Raw genomic sequence first — 11772 nt, forward strand, 5'->3', positions numbered from 1 at the left:
GTAAGAGCACTATAGAGGAGGTGGTTGGGGTATTGGTTCTGTATTGATTGGTTTGCATAGAAAGTCACATTCCCAAGGGAGTTGTTACTATCTCTAGGAATTAGCTAACCCTGGGAGGGGTGGTCCCTATAGGGTAAGTGAAATCCTAACATGTCAAAGCATCAAAAAATAAAAGGCATGGTTAATACAGTATAAAATAGTAGTTCCAACTAATAAGAAAGCATTGTCATGGTATAATTATCTGGGTTCTTTTTTGTTTGTTAGTGGCACATCGTTGGTAGCCAGCCTCCAAGATGGCCCACAGTGAGCCCACCTCTTAGGTTCATGCTCTTGTGTAGTTCCTCTTACATTGTATCTGGGTTTCTCTGTGTAACTACTACAGTACAGCAGAAGTGTGAGCAGGTCACTTTCAAGCCTAGGTTATAAAAGGCATTTCAGGGCTAGGCTTCCACATCCACTCTACTTCCCTTGAATCAACTCACTCGGGGAAACCAGCTGTCATGAGGATATTCAGGCAACCTTCTGGAGAGACTCACTTGGCTTCTTGCTAATAGCTATGTGAAAGAGACATTTTGGAAGTGGAGCCTCCAGCCTCAGTCAAGCCAACAGATGACTGCAGCCTTGTGGGAAACTGAATAGGAACCACTCAGAGCCAAGCCACGCTTGGTGTGGAGTCGGCTTGGGTTTCTCTCCCTCTGCCCCTCCCCCCCAGATAATTAAATCTTAAAAAAAATTCTCTTTCTCCCTCCCTCTGCCCCTCTTGCTCATGTACACATTCTCTCTAAAATAAATCAATCTTTAAAAAAAAAACCAACAACAAAAAACCACCTAGCCAAACCACTTTCAGATTCTTGACTCTCAGAGATTGTGTAAGATAAATGTTGTTTTAAGCTGCTGAATTTTGGGAGTAATTTGTCATATAACAATATATAATTAATGCAAATAATGATGTGTTTTGCAATATGAAACCTTGTATTTGAAAAATGCCATATTATCCTCATTTTATAAATAAGGAAACTGATCTCAGAGAGACCAAGTGATGTGCTCATCATTACTAGTTAGTGGCAGGTAAAACTGTAACGCATCCTGTGTAAGAATTAATTTAAATTTATATAGGTCTGGATAGAGATAGGTCTAAACTGGTATTTTACTGATTACCAATAACATTAATAGGAAATTCTGCTGTTTTTGTGCTTCTGTATCCACTCCCTCCCTTATAAGGAGGATGACCAACAAAAGTATCTTTTATTAAAGGTTGAAAATATATTCCACATATTTCTCTTTACACTGGTGTGTTGATTGACTTACTGGTTCACTTATGTATTTGAAATTTATTGAGGACCTACGAAGTGTCAGGAACTAAGAACATAAGAATTTGGAAGCCAGAGACCCAACCTTTGAGCTTCTAGTCTGAAAGTGTTTCCAAATACAGCCTTGCCCCAGAGAGATTGCAGGTTCAGGTCCATAGCACTGCAAGAAAATAAATGAATACTCCGATAAGGCAAGTCAAATGAATGTTTTTGTTACCTGTGTGTATAAAAGCTATGTTTAAAAAAAATTTTAAAAAAGCTATGTTTACACTATGTCTGTTAAGTGTGCAACATCATGCCCAAAAGAGCAGTATACATACCTTAATTAAAAAATACTTTATTACTAAAAAATGCTATCATCACTGCTTTCACTGAGTTATAACGTTTTTGCTGGTGGAGGGTCTTGCCTTGGACTGGTGGATGCTAAAGGTTGGCACAACTTCTTAAAATAAGACAACAGTGAGGTTTGCTGCATTGATGGACTCTTGTATCACGAACGATTTTTCTGTAGCAGGTGATGCCATTTGATAACATTTTTCCCATAGTAGAACTTCTTTCAGAATTGAAGTCAGTCTTCTCAAACCCTGCGCTGCTATTTCAACTAAGTGTATGTGGTATTCTAAGTCCTTTGTTGTCATTCCAACAGTCTTCACAGCATCTCCACCAGGAATAGATGCCGTCATAAGAAACCACTTTCTTTGCTCATCCACAAGAAGCAACTCCTCACCCATTCAAGTTTGATCATGAGATTTCAGCACTTCCGTCCTTCTTCAGGTTCTACTTCTAATCCTTGTTCTCTTGCTATTTCCACCACATCTGTAGTGCCTTCATCCACTCATGGCATGAACCCCTCAAAGTTATCCATGAGAGTTGAAATCAATTTCTTCCTCAATCCTGTTAATATTGATATTTTGACCTCTTTCCATAAATTATGAGTGGTCTCAATGGCGGCCAGATGGTGAATCCTTTCCAGGTTTTCAATTTACTTTGTCCAGATCCACCAGAGGAATTACTATCTGTGGTAGCTATAGCCTTACAAAATGCATTTCTTAAATAATAAGATTTAAAATTACTTCTAGGTCCATGGACTGCAGAATGGACATTGTGTTGGCAGGTGTGCAAACATGAGTCTCATTGTACATCTCTGTCAGAGCTCTTGGGGGATCAGGTGCATTGTCAATGAGCAGTGATATTTTAACAGGAATCTTCTGAGCAGTAGACCTGAGTAGTGGGCTTGAAAAACGTAGTACAGCATGTTGTAAACATATGTACTGTCTGGGCTTTGTTGTTCTCCTGATAGAGCACAGGCAGAGAGATTTAGCATCATTCTTCAGGTCTCTAGGATTTTCAGGATGGCACGTGAGCACAGGCTAAACTTCAGGTCAGCAGCTGCATTAGCCCCTAATGATAGAGTCAACACATCCTTTGGAGCTTTGAAGCCAGGCCCTGACTTCTCCTCTCTAGCTATGAGAGTCCTAAATGGCATCTTCTGATAGAAGGCTGTTTCATCCACGTTGAAAATCCATTGTTTAGTGGAGCCACCTTCGTGAATGATCTCCTCTAGATCTTCTGGAGAATCTTTCCTTAAGCCTCATGAACCCACCTCTGCCAGCTTCAGACTTGTCTTCTGCAGTTTCGTTCCCTCCCTCAGCCTGCACAGAATTGAGGAGAGTGAGGGCCTTGTTCTGGATTAGGCTTTGGCTTCAGGGATGTCCTGGCTGTTGGATCTTCTGTCTAGACCACCAAGACTTTCTCCTTATGAGCAATAAGGCTGTTTCACTTTATCATTCTTGTGTTCAGTGGAGTAGCACCTATAACATCCTTCCAGAACTCTTCCTTTGTATTCACAACTTGTCTGTTTGGGGCAAGAGGCCTCGCTTTTGGCTTGTCTAGACTTTCAACACACCTTCTTCTCACTAGGCTTAATCATTTCCAGCTTTTGATTTAATGTGACAGTTGTGTGACTCTTCCTTTCACTTGGACACTTAAAGGCCATTGCTGGGTTTTTAATTGGCTTAATTTCAATATTGTTGTGTCTTGGGGATCAGGGAAGTCCGAGGAACGGGGGCGGGGGGTAGACGGAGCAGGCAGAACACACACCAAACAATTACATAACATCAAAGATCGCTGATCACAGATCGCCCTAGTAAATATAATAATAACAAAAATCTTTGAAATATTGGAAGAATTATCAAATGTGACCCAGAGACTCAAAGTGAGCAAATGCTATTGGAACAACTGTGCCAATAAACTTGCTAGACATGGGGTGCCATGTGAACACAGAGTATCGGAGAAATACCATAATGTGAGGTATGTCTATGCCTACCTGCCTGTGAAAGAAAGAGGTACCTGGGCATCCCTCTGGCTCACCCATCGCACCATCAATGAAGCACCAGGTAACCGGTGTCTGAGTGCGAAGTTGGGAAGAAGGAGCCACGGGGTGGACTGCTGTGCTGTGGGAGCCCATGCCTTCTCTGTGCCTTGTTTAACTAAGTCTGATGATGAAGTTCTGTCCCCCACAGGGAGCACTTATAGCACCACAGGGCAGCTGTCTGAAACTGCTGCCTGGTTCTGCTGGCAGAAGCGGGATTCTCAGGCCCCATGCTGCACATCCCATTCATCTTCCTGAGACCAGAGATCTCCTGGTCTTCAACTACTGTTTCTCTTCCAAACTTAGTAATTAACTTTCCAGGATTAGGAGAGGAGACTGTCACTTAGCTTTAATTAATTGTTGAAAGAACAGAGAGGGGTCTATGTTTCTACTAAAAGGAAAATAAAAAAGGGAGAGATTGGAAATATTCTGAATGGGGGAATGCAGAAGTCAAATGAATGGTGATTTTCAAACTCAGCTTCTCATTTTTCTTTAAAGGTTTTTTTTTGGGGGGAGGGGGTTTATGAAGTTTTAAATGTGTCCTTAAGGAAGGATGTATTACTCAGAATAAATGGCCTCTAGATTATTTTCCAAAGTCAGTTGTTAAAAAAATTTTTTTGAATGTCAGTCTGGTTACATTTTTTTAAGAATAAAGCTTATCTGAAAAGTGACTGTCAACTCAGGGTGGGTTACAGATAAAACTGAAGTAGTGGGCATGTTAGAATCTTGAAGGAAGTTTCTTTTGAAAAAACCAAGTTGATATTTTTATTGAGAGAATGAAAAAAAAGTGTCAGTTTTCACATGACAAATTGTAGAGAGTTAAAAAAAAATCTCTGATGAGGTTATGCAGAAGAGAAGGACACATCTCAAAATCCTGGAGGGACATGAGATTGTCCGGGTTGCCAAATAGAGGGATGAGTTTTAGAAGGTTGAAAAGTATTGTGTTGGGAAAATATCCATTTTCTGAAAAGGCAGAATGAAAAGAGCTGGAGTGGGAATCAGGTACATTTCTATGGGTCTCTCGAAGAGTAGGTTCCGGGAGCATCAGGCGGAGGGCCAAGGTCAGAGAAAGACAAGTACCCCCTCACAGAGTGGATCCATGATTACCCAGGTGCTTTTGTCTTCTCGATTTCGGTTTATAATTCTGCCATTGAGTAAGTGCCTTTTCAGAATGGGGGGTGGGGGGAGCCAATAAAGTTGAATACATACAAATAGAAACTTATATATAACAAAAATTATCAAAACAAAATCAAATGACAATTCATTTATCAAAAGATTGACTTCCTTAGCATAAGACATTTTGAAAATGTATGATGAAAAGATGAACAATCCCAAGTGAAAAATGGGCAAAGAATCTTATTAGCAGGGTGTTCACAGAAAAAAATAAATACACATGGGCAAGAGCTACATGAAAATGTTCGCAGTATTTTCTTCTCACCCATCAGATTAGCAAAGGTTAAATGATGACCCCGTGTTGTCAAGAACGCAGAGTGCCCTCCCCACACTATTGGTGGGGGAGTAAGCTGACTCAGACTCCCTAAAGGACAAAAGAACAGTGTCTTCATAAATGTTCATATTTTTTAAACCCAGTTAAATTCTATATATTAAGGCAAAACATTTGCGTATGTAAGACATATGTACAAGGCTATTTCATTGCAGATTTTTCATTATGAGAAACTAGAAACTACTAACCATGCATCATAGAGAACAGACAAAATAAATTATAAATGTCCATAAAATTGAATCTGATACAGCTGTTGAAAATAACGAGGCAGGTCCATACTTATTGATTTGAAAAGCTCTGTGAGCCCTAGTAATTGAACAACCGTGTCTAGTGTGATGCCATTTTTTTGTAAAGATATAAAAACCAACTAAAATCTGTACTGAAATTGAAGTCAGCCTAGATATAAATATATACATGCTCACCGAGTCATGGAACACTTTGGAAAGCATATGAAGATGCTATTAATAATAGTTACCTCTGGAGAGCAAGCAAGCTTATTTCCTTTATCTTTGTCATTTTTTAATATCAGCATGTATTTCTTAAAAAATTTTAATGAGGTCTTTTTTCAATTTTTAACTGTACAATTAAAGCACAAACCAGAAAACTTACCAGCTTATCTCTACATACAGTTCAGTATTGTTAAATTTATTCACATTGCTGTGCGACCAATCTCTGCAGCTTTGTCATCTTGCAAATCTGAAACTCTGTAGCCATTGAATAATAATTCCCCATTTCCCCCTGCCCAGCCCCTGGCAACCACCGCTGTGCTTTCTATGAGTTTGACTACTTGAATAACCTCATGTAAGTGGAATCAAACAGCATTTGTCTTTTCCTGTGTCCTTTTGTGACTGGCTAATTTCACTTAGCATAATGTCTTCAGAGTTTGTCCATATTGTAGCTTGAGTCAGAATTTCCTTCATTTTTAAGGCTGAGTAATATTCCATTATATGTGTATACCACACTCAGTTTATCCATTCACCCATCAGTGGACACCTGGGTTGCTTCCATCTCTCGACTATTGTGAATAGTGCCTCTGTGACCATGAGTATGCAAATTCATCTTTGAGCTGCTTTTAATTCTTTTGGATATATATGCATAAGTGGGATTCAATGAGTTATTTATTTTTTAATTTTTTTTAAAGATTTTATTTATTTATTCATGAGAGACACATAGAGAGAAGCAGAGACACAGGCAGAGGGAGAAGCAGGCTCCCTGCAGGGAGCCCAACGAGGCACTCGATCTCAGGACCCCAGGATCATGCCCTGAGCCGAAGGCAGACACTCAACCACTTAGCCACCCAGGTGTCCCTCAATGAGTTTTTTAAATAGTATTTAGCCAATGAATTCACCTGTAGCAGCTGAGGTGATATTAGGTAGGTGCCCTGTGGGCCAGTTGAGCTGTGTAGTCTGAGGCCGGGATTTTCTTTACTAGTCTCCAGGGGCTTAGCAATTTCATTCCTGTCCCCTGAGCCTTTCCTTTGTACAGACAGGAGGGGCGTTCTCGGGCTTGTGCACCCGCTGCTCCCTGCCCGCTCCTGCCTGCATTAATTCAGCACATTTCTATAGCTCCCCGAAGGAGGAGATGCTGCAGCAGCATTTAATTAGCGGCCGGGAACATGCTTTCCCAAGGACACGACTTATTTCGCAGCCAGCTGTTGCCAGTGGCTCCCTAGCAACATGCAGCACTCACATCTGATTGCTTCTCTCTTAGGGGGTGGTTGGTCCACCTGCTGTCACCAGCCTAGGGTGGGGGCACGAGGCAAGGGGTCCCTGGGTCTAGGCCTAATTCTCTAAAAGAAGTAAATGATCGGAACCTAGTATCCCTGCAAAGCCAAATGTGGTACTAAAACCTCTTGACCCTTGAACTACCTATCCCACCCCTCCCTTAAGCTCATGATTAGAGCAGACAGAAAGAACATCACCAGCTATAGCACAGATAGAGCGACATGGTCTAGAAACGTCCATTGGAATTGTGAAGTGCACTGAGAGACTTTGGGGAAGAGAGAATGATCTTGCCCCATAGTAGGCAGAGCCTGCCTTTCAGAATGGACTTGGGGGGGGATGCCTGGGAACACCACCTCTAGGACAAGGGGAAGAGGAAAGCCTCATCCCCAGTGTCCCCCGAATTGCTCTGGGTTTCCTGAGGCTTTGGAAAGAGGGCGTGGGGAGAGAGCTACCACTTTGAACGTGAACTTGCCATTCCTCAAGGGGTCTGAGAGGTGGCTGCTCAGGGACCTGACTTCAGGCCTTGATTCCTCCCAGGGGCTTCTTCTGCAGAGGCTGCAACTGGACGTTTTGAGGCAAGGTGCTGCTCAGTGACCTGCTCTATTTGGCCTATGTGGTGCTTTCACAATTTTGAGGATTTGTAAAACGTCTTGCTTTTTCACGCTGCCATCAGGAGCCCCACAGTGGGACCCCTTTAGACTGGCTCGTGTGGCCCCACTTCACCTGTCCATCAGCCTGTGGCATGTGGGAGCCCCACGCACACCCTTCTGCATCCACAGTGGTGAGGGAGGCTGCATCTGCAGGGGTCCACTTGCATTTGCTCATTTGTTCCACAAATGTTTCTTTTTTTTTTTTTTTTAACTTTCTTTTTTTTTTTTAATTTATTTATGATAGTCAGAGAGAGAGAGGCAGAGACACAGGCAGAGGGAGAAGCAGGCTCCATGCACCGGAAGCCCGATGTGGGATTCGATCCCGGGTCTCCAGGATCGCGCCCTGGGCCAAAGGCAGGCGCCAAACCGCTGCGCCACCCAGGGATCCCATGTTCCATAAGTGTTTCTTGAGTTGATTCTGAGTGTCAGAGCCTGAGCTAGGCACTGGGCCGAAAGGACCAGTAAGATGTGGCCTTTGCAGTCCTGCATTTATGGGACAGATGGGGAGGCAGACGAGGAGACAGGTTGGGGATTCACTGAGAGACTGACCAGTGCACCTGGAGTCCAGGAGCAGAAAATCTGGGTGCCTGACCCACACTGGTGGGGTCAGGGCTGACTCTGGGCAGAAATGCCACCTGAGCCCAGTTCCCAAGGATGATGGGGGTTAGGCTGGTGAGGAGAGAGGAGTGGAGAGGAGAGGGAAGAGAAGGAGACCTCAGCCAGAGGGATCTGTTCAGGGATTAGCACACAAGACCAGAGACCCAGGTTCTCCCCTAGGCCAAGAGTGCCCAAGGGGGTGGCCTGCTGAGGGATTGCACTTAGCCCCGCAGAGTGTCATCGGGGAAACCATTTATCCAGCTCCAGAGTGGATCTGATGTGGTAAGGGCAGTCAGGAGGCAGGGAAGGGCTGGCAAAGAGGTTGTGGAGGTGACAGAGGAAGTGAGGTATCTGTGTGGGGCTCTCTGCACTCCCCTCTGTCACTCCCCAGCAGGGAGCAAAGCTGCCTTCAGAGGTGGGCTCCAGGGGGGCCCCTCCTGTCCTCTGGGACCCAGCCCGCCTCTCACAGCCTCCTCTGCCCGCTTTGTGCCTTCTTCCATCTTACTACTCCTGAGGCCTGGCAGCGGGACCCTGGAGTATTATTGGAGGCTCAGCCAGGTGTGGCAGAGTCGGGGCTCTGGAAGTGACAGTTCTTGTTGGATGATGAAGCTGGTTGAGAACTCGGTTTCCCTCCAGCTTGCTGCCTCTCAGTGCTGGGCACCACTGCCCATGGCCCGTCCCAGCTGGCTCCTGGGCCCACCATACCTGACTGGGCCTCTGTGCCCTGTGGCCCATGGAGGGTGGTTAGGAATGCTGGTGGCCTGGCAGTGACTGCGGGGTAGGGGGTGCAGAGCAGTTGTACATTGGGGGCCCAGGGAAGGAACACTTAGGGATGAGTTAGGCAGGTGGGAGACACAGTGCCTACCAAGACTGGGAACCCAGGGAGAGGCTGTCGTGGAAGGGACAGTATCCGACACGGTTGCGGGGCCATGGGACACCCAGTGAGGCATCCACAGGAGGCCCGGTAGTGAGCCTGGAGAGCCAGAGCTCTAGACTGGAGGTCAGGATTGAAGGGCCAAAATCACCCACGGCAATGTTTTGTTGAGAAAAAAATATAACAATTGCTGTGCCAAGTATTTGAAACCACACGCTCATTAACTCCTTTTTTTTTTTTTTTTAAGATTTATTAATTCATGAGAGAGGCAGAGACACAGGCAGAGGAAGAAGCAGGCTCCCTGCGGGGACCCCAGTGCAGGCTGGAGGCACATTCACTTCACCTCTCGTTGAGGGCAGGCATCCAGTGAGGGCAGCAAGTTTGGCCTCTCCAATTCTGAGGCTACCTCTTCCTAGGCTCTGACCCCACTGGGTTTCCTCCCTCAGCCTCAGTTTCTTCACCTGTATATGGGCACAAGAATACTGACTTTGGGGTCATGAGGATGGAATAAGGGACCGCACGCCCCACACAGTCTGTGGTCTGACATGCACGGCAGAGAGCGCCCTGTAAGGGAGCACATGGCCCCTCCAGCGTCTGGGTGGAGGGAGCCAGTGTTGGAAGGGTTAACCAGGCAGTTTCTGGTCCTCCTACCCATGAACGGAAAGGCTTCCTTTTTCCCATTTCTCGAGAGACCATGGGGGGACGACAACCTTTGGTTCTGGCTTCCCTTCCAGCTGCTTCTTATTGATGAAGTGAAAATGGAAGCCACCAGCTCAAGGTTGCCCTGCTGTGTGGGCAAAGGGCCGGCTTGCCTCAGCTCGCAGACCCCTTCCAGGCCATGCTTCACATCCCTGGAGCCACAAATCAGCAGGAAGCCTGGCTCAGGGGTGGCCACGCAGACAAAGGCTGTGGGAGACAGTGTCTTCTCCAGAAAATATGAACATGTGTGTAGTGGCTGCAGTTGTCACAGAACCGAGGGCAATCTCATAAGGCACCCACAAGAGTTTTAAGTTCAAGGCCTCCATTCATTCCCGAATGATGTTAGTGGGCTCACCCTGCAGCTCTGCTTTCCATACATTATCATTTGCTTGGTTCCCCCCCAGCATTCAAACCTCTTTTTGGAGTTTGCAGGATCCTACATTTTATGGGTTCTAGTAGGGAGCAGGACCCGCTCCCATGAAGGGGCCTCAGCTGAGGCTCTGCCGCTGGCCCACCCCCAATAGAGCTGTGGGGTCAGCTCTGCAAGAGGCGCATATGGGCAGCTCCCTTCCTGAGTCCCAACTATGAAGTCTTAGCATCAAAACTGCCTCTTCTAAGTACAGTTTGCATGTGGGAGTAGCCTACAGTTATCGAGATCATCTACTGCTGGAGTAATGAGAATCAGGCAAAATAATTCTAATTTTTATAGAATGGCAAAGCAACTCAGAACAAATGGGGGGAATTCTCCGACAGGCCAATAATAGTAGGTGGGCCTTTCGCTTTGTAGTCTTTCTTCTAGATTCTTAAGGTCCCTTCATAGGTTTCAGGACACATTTTGAAGAGATTTATAAAGCTATTGCTTTGGCTATTCTTTCTGGAGCGCAGACAGACCAAGCTGAAGGCCCTGCTTGAGTTAAAGGGGCTGTCTGCTGCCCAAGATGCCTTCTGGAAGGTCAGCTGGCATTTTCTTGGCTACTTGAGCCAGACACTGTGCAAACTTCTTTATGTATGTTAACTTACTGAACCCTCTCAGCTAACTCTCTCGAGCACCTACTATTGTCTCTACCTTATATGAGGAACTCGGGCACAGAGAGACTACGTAACGTGCCGACAGTCACACAGCTGGAACCAGAATTCAGATTAGACTTCCGAGTCTGCCACCCAGTCAGCCCCTCACCCCTGCGTGTGGTGAAGGGCCCTGGGGAATGATGTGGGATGGAGGAGGGCAGATGGCGTAGCTGGGCCTCACACTGCCAGCAGGAAGCTCTGTGGGAAGGATGGAAAATCCCCAAATGAGGTACAGATCCAAGCCTGGGGGAACAGGAGAGATGCTCTGAGGGATAAGGAGCCTCTAAAGACACCTGTGAATCTCTGGCTGGGGAGGGTGGGTGGCAGATGGGCAGCCATGGAGCACAGCCCTGACCAGCTGTTGTTTGCAGAGTAGGCCGAGTGCATGGTGACAGTTGGATTAGGTGTACCCAGCAACCTCAGTGACCATCAGGTGGAGACGCACTGTGGGCCCTTCTGGCTGGCCCTTCCAGCACCTACCCGCCCTTGGAGCTTAGCGCTTGCTAATCTCTGTCCCCATGGCGGCAGGAGGTGACAGGGCCATCGCTTAGGCCATGGAATCTCCCACCTATTGCCGGCCAGGGAGCTTTTGATCAGAGAATCTTCTCCCTTCCAGAAAGTAAGATGTAAAATGAGAATGACAGGCCCAGCATCCGTAACTGGGGCGGACCGTCTCTCCTGACCTACTCTCAATTCCCCTTTCTTCCCCGGCCTCCTGTCTCCTTTGATTTGGGTCTGCTGATTTAATTTGTGCCCTTGTGTTTCCTGCCTCATTTCACAAAGGTTTTTGAAGCAGTTGTCAAAAATGCATTCCAAACAATAGGACAATAAAATAAATATCTGCATGACTCGGGGCCAGGAGAATACATGAATGAGCCCCGAGAGGTGTATGTGGGATGCTACGGTTCCTTAGAAACCCCTTTTCAGAATACTGCTTCTGCAATTGTTCCAGTCTGTCTCACACTTTAAAGCTAG

The sequence above is a fragment of the Nyctereutes procyonoides genome, unplaced genomic scaffold (genome assembly GCF_905146905.1).
Source record: "Nyctereutes procyonoides isolate TBG_1078 unplaced genomic scaffold, NYPRO_anot_genome, whole genome shotgun sequence".
Taxonomy (NCBI): Eukaryota; Metazoa; Chordata; class Mammalia; order Carnivora; family Canidae; genus Nyctereutes; species Nyctereutes procyonoides.